The following is a 13887-nucleotide window of genomic DNA, read 5'->3' as shown; positions in this document are numbered from 1 at the left end:
AGAGTCCTTTGGCTGATACTGCAGACAAGATTCCAGCTGTGGAGCATGTTTAATGAGAAACTCCTCTTGTGTCTCAGCCACAATAGGTCAGGCAGAGATGTAAGCAGAGTTCCAACTGGTGTCACAGGGAAGGCTGGCAGTGGCACCAAAGTAGAAATCTATGACGCATGCATAAGTCATAACCAGCCTTCAGATCACAATTATGGTACCTGCACATGGATGTGTACGCACACAAGCTACACACACAATCATACTCTCTCACCACAGAAACATCGGAAGGAAAAAAATTATTCATTTATACATGTCAAAATAGTATAAAAATTTTTGCAATAATAAAAAAAAAGTCCTACATGATTCTTACTACATCTTGCTTCAAAACTGTTCATATCTGATAGAAAAGGGCAATGGTAAGCACATTTACTCAATAGTTTTAATTTTCACCATATTATCTCTATTTCATGATTACATATAACTTCTGAGCATCATGTCAAACAATGTTGACTATATCTGCATTTATAATAGACCTGGATTGCCTCTTTCAGCAAAGGAAAGCTACACTAAAAACAAAAAAAGTCAATCCCAGTTTATTTCCAGCAAAATCTTATTACTTTTTTAATATAAATTTATTTATTTTAATTGGATTCTAATTACTTCACAATATTGTATTGGTTTTGCCATACATCGACATGAATCTGCCACGGGTGTACATGTGTTCCCCATCCTAAACCCCCCTCCCACTTCCTTCCCCATCCCATCCCTCTGGGTTATCCCAGTGCACCAGCCCCGAGCATCCTGTATCATGCATCGAACCTGGACTGGCAATTTGTTTCACATATAATAATATACAAGTTTCAATGTAATTCTACCAAATCATCCCACACTTGCCCTTTCCCACAGAGTCCAAAAGACTGTTCTATACATCTGTGTCTCTTTTGCTGTCTCGCATACAGATAACAGACCTTATCGTTACCATCTTTCTAAATTCCAAATATATGCTTTATTATACTGTATTGGTGTTTTTCTTTCTGGCTTACTTCAGTCTGTATAATAGGTTCCAGTTTCATCCACCTCATTAGAACTGATTCAAATGTATTGTTTTTAATGGCTGTGTATTGGGGCTCCAGAATCACTGCAGATGGTGATTGCAGCCATGAAATTAAAAGATGCTTACTCCTTGGAAGGAAAGTTATGACCAACCTAGATAGCATATTCAAAAGCAGAGACATTACTTTGCCAACAAAGTTCTGTCTAGTCAAGGCTACGGTTTTTCCAGTGGTCATGTACGGATGTGAGAGTTGGACTGTGAAGAAAGCTAAGTGCGGAAGAATTGATGCTTTTGAACTGTGATGTTGGAGAAGACTCTTGAGAGTCCCTTGGACTTCAAGGAGATCCAGCCAGTCCATCCTAAAGGAGATCAGTCCTGGGTGTTCATTGGAAGGACTGATGCTAAAGCTGAAACTCCAGTACTTTGGCCACCTCATGGGAAGAGTTGACTCATTGGAAAAGACTCTGATGCTGGGAGGGATTGGGGGCAGGAGGAGAAGGGGACGACAGAGGATAAGATGGCTGGATGGCATCACCGACTCGATGGACATGAGTTTGGGTAAACTCCGGGAGTTGGTGATGGACAGGGAGGCCTGGCGTGCTGCGATTCATGGGATCACAAAGAGTTGGACACGACTGAGTGACTGAACTGAACTGAACTAAATACTCCATTGTGTATATGTACCACAGCTTTCTTATCCACTTGTCTGCTGATGGACATCTAGGTTGCTTCCATGTCCTGGCTATTGTAAACAGTGCTGCGATGAACATTGGGGTACACATGTCTTTTTCAATTCTGGTTTCCTCGGTGTGCATGCCCAGCAGTGGGATTGCTGGATCATAAGGCAGTTCTATTTCCAGTTTTTTAAGGAATCTCCACACCGTTCTCCATAGTGGCTGTACTAGTTTGCATTCCCACCAACAGTGGAAGAGGGTTCCCTATTACCTTTGATGATAAATTTCAACCACTTTCCTGCCAGCATTTTCAACTCCTGTGCCCAACCCACCCTGAAATACTCTAACCTTAGATAGATTCAGTCTCTACTCTTCCATACTCTGTTGCTGCATGCTGCTGGAGAAAATGGATATTCCCTGATTATCCTCTGTGCATCAGTGCTCAATCTGGCAAGAACACTGAAGTGGGTTGCCATTTCCTCCTCCAGGGGATCTTCCCCACCCAGAGATGGAAACTCTGTGTCTCCTGTGGCTCCTGCATTGGCAGGTGGATCCTTTAACATGGGGCCACCTGGGGATTACCCTCCAGCCATCTTCAAATCTAGTTCAGCATCCTTCTTCACTAAGCCAAAGAAAAAATAAAATGTCTACCAATCATGGGCTATCCCAACTGTACTTCTTTGTGTCTATCTCTGCCCTCCTGGTACTGTCTTCCAAGGTGTCTCAGGCAGTGAGGGGTTTCCCCTGCCTGAGCTGATCTTTAGGGAAAGTCCATCCCCTAGTATTTCTCTGACATGTCAACAATCGTTTTCCATTTCTCTCTATTCTGATTTCTTCCTTTCATTCCATGAAACCATTTAAATTACTCTTATTTTCTAAAAACTCTCCCTTCATCTTATTTTCATCTACCTCTGATTTGTCTTTCTCATTATGAAGTGAATGTCACTTGGTCATGTCCAGCTTTCTGTGACTCCACGGACTGTAGCCTGCCAGGCTCCTCTGTCCATGGAATTCTCCAGGAGAGAGTGCTGGAGTAGGTTGCCATTCCCTTCTCCACGGGATCTTCCCAACCCATGGATCAAACCCAGGTCTCCTGCATTGCAGGCAGATTTAGTCTGAGCCACCAGGGAAGCCCAAGAATACTGGAGTGTGTAGCCTGTCCCTTCTCCAGGGGATCTTCCCCACCCAGGAATAGAACTGGGGTCTCCTGCATTGCAGGTGGATTCTTTAACAGCTGAGCTACCAGGGAAGCCTCTCATTATGAGTATCTTTAAATTTTATCCAGATGAGGAGCTCACTTCCTTAAATTTCACTTACTTCTATTTTTGGTGCAACTGTCACCTGGTTCCCAGTACTAACATTGTTGACTCCTTTACTAAGTTTTCTTCCTCCACATATTACTACAAATAATAAATGCTGGAGAGGGTGTGGAGAAAAGGGAACCCTCTTACACTGTTGGTGGGAATGCAAACTAGTACAGCCACTATGGAGAACAGTGTGGAGATTCCTTAAAAAACTGGAAATAGAACTGCCTTATGATCCAGCAATCCCACTGCTGGGCATACACACTGAGGAAACCAGAAGGGAAAGAGACACGTGTACCCCAATGTTCATCGCAGCACTGTTTATAATAGCCAGGACATGGAAGCAAGCTAGATGTCCCTCAGCAGATGAATGGATAAGAAAGCTGTGGTACATATACACAATGGAGTATTACTCAGCCATTAAAAAGAATACATTTGAATCAGTTCTAATGAGGTGGATGAAACTGGAGCCTATTATACAGAGTGAAGTAAGCCAGAAGGAAAAACACCAATACAGTATACTAACGCATATATATGGAATTTAGAAAGATGGTAACGATAACCCTGTATACGAGACAGCAAAAGAGACACTGATGTATAGAACAGTCTTATGGACTCTGTGGGAGAAGGAGAGGGTGGGAAGATTTGGGAGAATGGCATTGAAACATGTAAAATATCATGTATGAAACGAGATGCCAGTCCAGGTTCAATGCACGATACTGGATGCTTGGGGCTGGTGCACTGGGACGACCCAGAGGGATGGTATGGGGAGGGAGGAGGGAGGAGGGTTCAGGATGGGGAACACATGTATACCTGTGGTGGATTCATTTTGATATTTGGCAAAACTAATACAATTATGTAAAGTTTAAAAATAAAATAAAATTAATTAAAATTAAAAAAAATAAAATAAAAATTGGTTATTTATAAACTGTTTGTTCTGGATCCTTAAAGGCAATGTAAACAGTCATTACTGGCTGAGACATTGCTATGTAGACACTTCTCTATCTCATGGGGCCAGTCTTTGAGCAGCCATACTACTAACTATGTTTCAGGACTGTGCTTCAAGAAAAGAAAGAGGAATAAATTTATCCATCAATACTCATTTCTTACTGGTCAAAGTTTTCACCTATACTGTGTTCATTCTTCCATATTGCTGGGTAATACAATTATGGACAGTAAGAAGAATTCTGTGGCAATCTGCATCTTTTGTCAGAGAATTCTCTGGGATAGGAAGGAAGGATTCTATTCCACCCAAAAGTAATGTCTAGGGGTGGGATTGTGGTGCTTTCTTCTTAGAACACAGCAAATTGTAACTACATGATGTTTTCAAAATTCATTTAACTCCTCAGTTAGCTAACTGTGCATTAGCTCAGAGCCCAGAACATAGTAAGTGTCCAAGTATATATTTATTAAGTGAATCAATGAGATGGTTAAAACAGCATTTTGTACTTATTAGAAGTTTGTTTGGAAATCTGACAGACACAATTTTGAGTTCTCATTTCAGTCATATTGTATGATCCTGGTGAGTTATTAAGCTATGAGGATTCTCCTTTCTCATAGGAACTATGTAGAGAATATGAAAAGAAAATAAATATTTATACTTTGCTTTGACTTTTGGATGAGACAATACATACAAATTTCCTTTTACTGGGCTTTGTACATAATAACTCCTGAATTCTTTTGTATATTTTTGTTTTAACTTTTATATTTAGTGGGCTTAATTTTAAATTTGTTTTTATCCAAATGATAGATATTATTGTTGTTGTTATTCAGTCGCTAAGTTGTGTCGAACTCTTTGCAACTCTTTGCAATGCCATGGACTGTAGTACACCTTCCTGTCCTTCACCATCTCCTGGAGTTTGCTCAAACTCATGTCCATTGAATTGGTGATGCCATCCAACCACCTCATCCTCGTCCCCTTCTCCTTGTGCCTTCAATCTTTCCCAGAAAGATGTACATGTTCTTAAAAGATCAAATAGTAATTTAGATTTTTGATAAAAATTAGTAGCCTCTGCTCCACCCTTTCCCAGCCCTAAATTCCATTCCTTGGGGCTTTGGACTGTTTGATTTTTTACTACCTTATATTCTATATAATGTATTTATATTACCATTTTTTATTTAGTTTTAGATGTTATTTATTAGTTTCTGTAATGGATGAAGACATACACTCAAAAAATCATTGCATGATCCAAAACTTATACCTCTTATTATCCTCCCAGAAAAGTCTTATCTTATTTTTAAATCTCATTCTCCAGTGAATATATTATTATGATTAAATAAAATTCTCAGATGTTTAATGGCATACTGTGATTAATATCATATTGAGAAAATACTTTGATTATATGCATTATGTGGGCTTAATTTGAAATAGCAACCATTGATATTTGCTTAGAAATTTCTTTTTTACCTATTACAAAATTTCAGACAGAACACTCCTTAAATGTGTGTATGGTAGTTTGTTAATCCCATACTCATTTGTCTCTTATCACTTCCCTCTTCCCTTTGGTATCACAAGAATGTTCTCTATATCTGTGAGTCTGTTTCTATTTTGCATATACATTCGTGTTTTTTTAAAATCCCACATATAAGTGATATTATACAGTACATGTCTTTCTCTGTCTGACTTACTTCAGTAAGCAACATATACTATGAGTGTATCCATATTGCTGCAAATGGCAGAACTTCATTATTTTCTATGGTGAAGTAATATTCCATTATATATTTATGCATATATATAATATATATATATACGTATAGAGAGTCCAGTTTTAAATCTGATCATCAGTTGACGGGCACTTGGGTTGTTGTTCCATGTTCTTAGGACTTGAAGGGATATTGGAAAAGATTGGAAGTCTTAGTAAGACTTGTCTACCCACCTAAGATGCAAATAGAGAATGATGTTAAAATAAAAGTCATTTGTCAACATGTAAAGTTTCAAAAAATCAACTTGCCATTCATGCTTTTCATAATTTAATTTATTATTGAAGTATGCTGCTGCTGCTAAGTATACTTGACACTAATACTAAAAATACAGTGTTAGTTTCAGGTGTACAGCATAGTGATCCAGTATTTTTGTGGATTATATTCCATTAGAGATTATTACAGGATAATGGCTATAATTCCCTGCGTGTGCTTTTCCTCTCTTTCACTTTCTCTTAATAGACACACAGTGCATAGACATACATGCATTTTATTTATTTATTTGTTTACTAAATCACTTGAGAGTAAGTTTTAGATCTAATGACCATTTACCACTAAATTTTCACTGTATATTTTCATAGAACAAAAACATTTCTTACAAAGTCACAGTAAACTTAAAAATTTAAATGTAAGTTGATGCAATACTATTGTCTAATGTAAAATCCATATTCAAGGGCTATCAAATTGTCTCAATAAAAAATTCTTTTGCAGTGTGCTCCAACAAGGATCTAATGTACAGATGTGAGAGTTGGACTGTGAAGAAAGCTAAGTGCTGAAGAATTGATGCTTTTGAAGTGTGGTGTTAGAGAAGACTCTTGAGAGTCCCTTGGAGTGCAAGGAGATCCAACCAGTCCATTCTGAAGGAGATCAGCCCTGGGATTTCTTTGGAAGGACTGATGCTAAAGCTGAAACTCCAGTACTTTGGCCACCTCATGCGAAGAGTTGACTCATTGGAAAAGACTCTGATGCTGGGAGGGATTGGGGGCAGGGGGAAAAGGGGATCACAGAGGATGAGATGGCTGGATGGCATCACTGACTCAATGGACATGAGTCTGAGTGAACTCCGGGAGATGGTGATGGACAGGGAGGCCTGGCATGCTGCGATTCATGGGGTTGCAAAGAGTCGGACACGACTGAGCGACTGAACTGAACTGAACTGAACTGAACTGAACAGGAAATCACCCATGTTAGTTTTCATATCTCTCAGTCTCCTTTAATCTGACACCATTCCTAAACCATTCATTTTCTTTCCAGACATTAATCCTGTTAAAGACTATGTCAAAATTATTTAGGAAAAGTTATTTTGCAGTATATTTCTTGAGTTCTGCTATTTCTTTCCAATGAGTATCTGACATTTGATTCTCTAATCTGGAGCAAGAATACGGCACAAAATGTTCTTCTTAAAGCCTCTCACCAAATGGCACATAATGTCAGTTTCCCCATCATTGACCAGACCACGTTACCTGCCTCCTGATAAATCCGTTTGCAGGTCAAGAAGCAACAGTTAGAACTGGACATGAAACAACGGACTGGTTCCAAATTGGGAAAGGAGTACGTCAAGGCTATATATTGTCACCCTGCTTACTTAACGTATATACAGAGTATATCATGTGAAATGCCAGGCTGGATGAAGCACAAGCTGGAATCAAGATTTCCAGGAGAAATATCAATAACCTCCACACTTGCAGATGACACCACACTTATGGCAGAAAGCACAGAGGAACTAAAGAGCCCCTTGATGAAAGTGAAAGTGGAGAGTGAAAAAACTGGCTTAAAATTCAACATTCAAAAAACTAAGGTCATGGCATCTGGTCCCATCACTTCATGGCAAATAGATGGGGAAAACAATGGATACAGTGAGAGACTTTATTTGCTTGGACTCCAAAATCATAGCAGATGGTGACTGCAGTCATGAAACTAAATGACGCTTGCTCTTTGGAAGAAAAGTTATGACAAACCTAGACAGCATATTAAAAAGCAGAGAAATTACTTTGCCAACAAAGGTCTTTCTAGTCTAGGCTGTGATTTTTCCAGTAGTCATGTATGGATGTGAGAGTTGAACCATAAAGAAAGCCGAGCACTGAAGAATTGGTGCTTTTGAACTGTGGTGTTAAAGAAGACTCTTGAGAGTCCCTTGGACAGCAAGGAGATCCAACCAGTCAATCCTAAATGAAATCAATCCTGAATATTCATTAGAAGGACTGATGCTGAAGCTGAAGCTCTGATACTTTGGCTACATGATGCGAAGAAGTGACTCATTGAAAAAAAGACCCTGATGCTGGGAAAGCTTGAAGACAGGAGGAGAATCGGACAACAGAGGCTGAGATAGTTGGATGATATCACCAACTCCATGGAAATGAGTTTGAGCAAACTCTGGGAGTTGGTGATGGACAGCGAAGCCTGACTTGCTGCAAAGAGGGTCACATGAGGTCTCAAAGAGTCAGATGCGACTGAATGACTGAACTGAACTAAGGTGATGTCCTCCAGATTTCTCCTGGATAAAATAACTTTGTCTAAAAAAAAATTAATATTCTTTTGGAATCTCAGGATCAGTGAGGAGAAACAACAGGAGAAGTTCTGTCAGAAGCCTAGCTTTCAGTATAGTCAAGAAATTTTGAATTCTCAACCATAATATCAAAAGTTTATGCTTTGAGTGGAAATAGGATTAGGGAAACCCATAACAGTAAATCTAACAGTATATGTGTCAAATTGATTAATTGGGGAATTTCTTAAAGGAGTTTGCTCCCTGTGCTGTTAAAAGTTGTATATTACAGCTTGTTTAGGCAAACAGTCTTCATATCAGTATGGTTTCTTCTATTTGTTGCTTAAAAAACAGGTATGACTTTTTCTGCTATAGCCCCCAGTGACAGATACCATGACTGACAGCCACTCTTAAAAGATAAGTGCATATTTCTTTCTTAAGAGTCTCTTTCCAAACAACTGCCACATAATTTTAATACAATTTAATCTGAAAGAGGCTATCTGGGTTGACTTCATTATACATTCACACATTCAATCACACCAACATCACTTTTCAAATACCATCTCTTACAAACGGATGCTGTTAACTTTCTCAACAGTAAAGGCACAGACATGTGATTTCCACCCATCAGTGGAGAATTAATAAATCACCCAACATATTACAGTTTCACGCCAAGTTAGCACCTTCATCGGGGAATGAAATTAGCAGAGCAAATCCTGGCTAATTGTGAAAGATGCTAATTACTCGCTCACCCTGTAAAATAAGGCATGAGTGATGTGTGGTGAGCCCTGCACAGAGTCATGAACGCTTGGAAATGCAACACTTAAATAAAGCCTAAAACTGCTTATGCAGAGAGAAATGGAGACCAGAGAGTATAATCTACAGCCAGTAAAGTGAAAAAGAATCTGCAGGGATTTTTAAGATCTCATTTCAGAATGGCAATAAGACTAGTGGACACTTGGATGACTCCAGGGATTCATTATGGAGTCTTTACTTCTGGGTCTCCCCTGTAAATCCCCACCTGAACACTACTGGGAACAAGTCCTCATTGGTTAATAGCTGTTCACAGTCAGGACATGGGATAGCTGTCAGAGAAATGACCTCAGTTCAGCTACTCCTGGATGAGGTGGTCTCCATCACACACTGGCAGTAATTAGCTCCCCTGCTGGTTGTCTCTGCAGAGAGGCCAGGAGCTGAGAGGGTCTTGGGACATGGATCCTGAGCAGACATTTCCGAGGCTGTCAGCTCCTGCTTGGCTGAGATGAACTGGTGGAGGTGAGATAGAAAGCTTTAGCCCTGTCACTGTCAATCTGGGACCCCCTTCTCCGGATGGGAGACTTATTTCCCCAAAGTTGTCAATTTTTCACTTTTCACCATCACGAGGCTCACATTAAGAAGAGAAGCATGTTCCTAATAGTGCTGTTTAGGTGTGGGATTTTAAAAAAACAAAACAAAAGCTATGCTACAACATGTACTACCTTTTTCTATACTTTCTAGCTCCTCTGAAGATCTATGACCAATTAAGACCTCAATACAGCTAAACCCAAATAAACAAAACCAATATATCTATTTTTCTGTTTATCTGTTACATCCCACATACTAAATTTGCTTATGAAGGGCAATTATCACTTAATACTTAATTAAAATCTCCCTGACTAATGATCTGTGCAAGCTGCTAAAAACAATTTTACCATTTACAATTGCAAAGGTTACCCAGAGAAAGATGTTGTATTGCGGTTAATTTGTGTAATGATGCAAAGATGATAAATTATTAATTCCTCAAAAAAGATGAAATTCCTCAAAAGATGAGCTTTGTGACACAATTTAAAAGATCAACATGATAAAAAAAAAATAAAGAAAAAGAAAAAAGGAAGGAAGGAAAAGAGAAAGAGAACAAGTTAAATTCCCCCAAATCTTCTCTTTTAACAAAGAAAAAGTGAATTAGTAATAAAAATGTGTTTGTACTATTGTTATTGGAATTCTGTATAGTATGTATGTGTGTGTGTGTTAAGTCGCTTCAGTCATGTCTGACTCTTTGTGACCTTAAGGACCATAGCCTGCCAGGCTTCTCTGTCCGTGGGGTTCTCCAGCAAGAATACTGGAGTGGGTGACATGTCTTCCTCCAGGGGATCTTTCCCAGCCATGGATCTAACTTACCTCTCTTATGTCTCCTTCATTAGCAGGCAGATTCTTTACCATTAGCACCATATATTTAACTCCAAAAAAGTAGAAATCATCTTTCCTTTTAAAGTTTTTCTTTTTACTAATTGTAAATAACAAATCATGATAAGATAAAGGTTGCTCACTTCATTCCATGACTACTATTCCCAGAACAAATTACATGTTCGAATATAGTCAACCTCCAAAACACAGTAAGTTTTCATTATATCATTATTAATATGTGATTAAATTCATTAGAATGGCACAGGGTTAAAAATAATTCCATTCGGAAAATCCCTCCATCTTTTAATTCAAGAGTTTCTCCTTAAAATTAATAAAAGAAAATAAATTGCACTGTGGGCATGACATATTGCCAGTTTTTCCTCTCAGTGTGCTAAATACTCCCCTCAGTAATCCAGAATTCATACTTTCTCAGAAGGCAGAGCTTCTATTTAGTGTACATACATATATATTTTATATATAATTATATACGTATTTAAATTTTCCTGGTACATATTAGGAGGTCACAAAGTAATGGTAAAAGCACAGAAATTTCTTTGTTGTTGAAAAATTTCAGAATCTTATCAATATCATGACTGGTGTTCCCTGTAGGTTTTGTTGTTAACGTGAAGGTGAAAAAATAATACTATCTGATCTACAATCTTAAGGACTTCCCAGGTGGCACAGAGGTAAGTAATCCGCCTGCCAATACAGGAGATGAGGGTTCCATCCCTGGGTCAGGAAGATCCACTGGAGGAGGAAATGGCAACACACTCCAGTATTCTTGCCTGGAAAATCCCATGGACAGAGGAACCTGGCTGGCTACAGTCCATAAGGTCGCAGAGTTGGACATGACTAAGTGACTGAGCACTACAATCTTAAGAAGAAAGTTGCAAAACATATCCTCATAATGCTATACAAACTGTATGTATTAAAACTAAGAATATCAATTATACTCAGTGATACATTTTATAACTGACTGGTTACAGAAAAATCATTTATAACATTCTTATTGCTAAATGCCTGCCTTGATAGGATATTGTCAATTCTTATGTAACAGGTTGTCTCAAATTTGACCGGTACCTTAATTATGCTTTGGCCACCTGATGCAAAGAGCTGATTCATTTGAAAAGATCCTGATGCTGGGAAAGATTGAGGGCAGGAGGAGAAGGGGATGACAGAGGATGAGATGGTTGGATGGCATCACCGACTCAGTGGACATGGGTTTGGTTTGGGTAGACTCCGGCAGTTGGTGATGGACAGGGAGGCCTGGTGTGCTGCAGTTCATGGGGTCGCAAAGAGTCGGACACGACTGAGTGACTGAATTGACTTAATTTTGCTTTACTTTTTTTTCTTTTATTGGCTATAAGTATTGAATACTTGCCTAAACTCTGATTATCTGATCTTTTATTTTCTATGTAAATAATTTAGTAATAGAATTGGAATTATAATTTGGGGAATTAGGTAGAAGGGTGACTCTCTTCTCAAATTCTCATGTGTTTACTAGAAAAGAAAGAAGCATAGACGTTAAAGCATTGTGTCTACAGTGCTTAGCTGTGGCCTTCAGCCTATCTCTGATCCCCTAAGAGTGCTTTGTATTTGGTTCCTAGAAGATACTGAGAGACTGTTTCAAGGAAACGTACTTGTGATTTCTTGTTCTGACAAGGACCAGAACAACAGCAGTGGTGTCCTTGTCATCATCAGTATCTCTGTCAGGAATAGAAGAGTGCCAGCGCTGAGCAGTCTGCTCAGGCCTCTCTTGGCACCAGCAATCGTGGTGGTGACAGCTTCTTGGCTCGCTGAACATTGTTAACATACCACACGGTCCAGACCCCGAGGGCCTAAATGGGCTGCACCTATGCTTTTCTTCTTATTTAGTATTAAGTAGAGTCCTGTATGTATAAAATGGTTTAGCAAATGTTCTGAAACCATTTAAGCTATTGCAATCATTACATTTTTTATTGTAAAAATAGTACTTCAATAGCCATCTGACAGATGACTTCCCCAGCCCACCCCCCGCCGGAAATAGTGTCTAAATGGAATAGAAGTGGCCCAGTGAGCTTGGAGGACCCTGAAAGTAGCAAATGATGATCAGAGTACAGCAGAAGCCTAAGATGTGTGGCTCTTCCAAGTAGGTGACTGTAAGATCTTGGGTTTTAGGAAATCTTAGTATATGACCAGTTTAGTTAGCTTTAAATAAATACTTTAGATATATACTGCTCTTTTCCCTTCCCAGCTCTGATTTTCACCAGGCAACTCAACTAACATGGGCTTTTCAAAGCATTGTTAGGTTGCTGCTGCTGCTAAGTCACTTCAGTCGTGTACGACTCTGTGTGACCCCATAGACGGCAGCCCACCAGGCTCTGCCGTCCCTGGGATTGTCCAGGCAAGAACACTGGAGTGGGTTACCATTTCCTTCTCCAATGCATGAAAGTGAAAAGTGAAAGTGAAGTCACTCGGTTAGGTTAAGGGTTATTACTATGGTTTAGGAGGAAAATACTTCATTGACTCAGGAAAGCTTGATGTCGAATCTTAACTATTTTTTTCTACCAGGCAAAGTTAAAGCTTTATTGGTGGGATCTAATTTTGGGTTGTTTAGTGGATAATAACCCTGTGAAATTCCAGAATTTTTCATAACAAAGTTCACTTCCATCCATTCAATCTCAAAGGAGCAAACTATTTCATCTACAAGCTAGGGATAATACATTTGAGTTTTCTTGTTTATGAGATTACTAATGCTTTCTTTTTCCATATCCAACAGTTCTTGATTCATATCCAACTGTTTTTGTTTCATAGCCTTCTGTTTATTTTTAGAATGCTAGTCATATATTTTTAGAAAAAATATTTCAGTTTATGTTAATTCCTTTCCAGATTATTCTTTTATTTATGTTTCTTCAGAAGTGATCTCTCACTGGGATCCTTCCATTAAATTAATTTTTCTCATGGCAGTCGTATTTTGGGAAGGAATTTCTTGACTGGTTGGATATTTTCTGTCCATGCTTACTCCTCCATATTTGATTTCTCTGTACTTATTTTTCCAGGACCCTAGGGTTCTCAGATGGGAACCAAGTGTTATACCTCTGATTCTGTACTGTTGTCTTGAGGAAACATAACTTATCTGTTTGGAAAATCAGGATGTCATTTGGTCCAGCTTATGGTTGGAGGATTGTAGCTACCCTCGTTGACACTCCAGTGATATTGCTCATATGTTATTGCCAGATCCTAACCAGAGTCCAAGCTATTATATTTCCAGCCTCCAACTGCAGACCTAGTTCTCTGTTTCATCACAGCAAATGGAAAAGCTACATCTCATGAGAGTTGAACACAATGATGTTACGAATCAATTACAGTAGTGGAGCCTTAGACTTGCTTCTTCAAGATATTTTTCTGGTATTTACATTCCATTCTGCTCCCCAGAAGAGTTAATCTTCTTTTGACCATGAATATGTCTTTTAAAATATGTACCAGTAATGTTTCAACTGTCATGTTGTATTTTTGAGTATAAGAATTCAATGTACACTC

The sequence above is a fragment of the Bos javanicus genome, chromosome 23 (genome assembly GCF_032452875.1).
Source record: "Bos javanicus breed banteng chromosome 23, ARS-OSU_banteng_1.0, whole genome shotgun sequence".
Taxonomy (NCBI): Eukaryota; Metazoa; Chordata; class Mammalia; order Artiodactyla; family Bovidae; genus Bos; species Bos javanicus.
Note: the sequence above shows the minus strand (reverse complement) of the source record.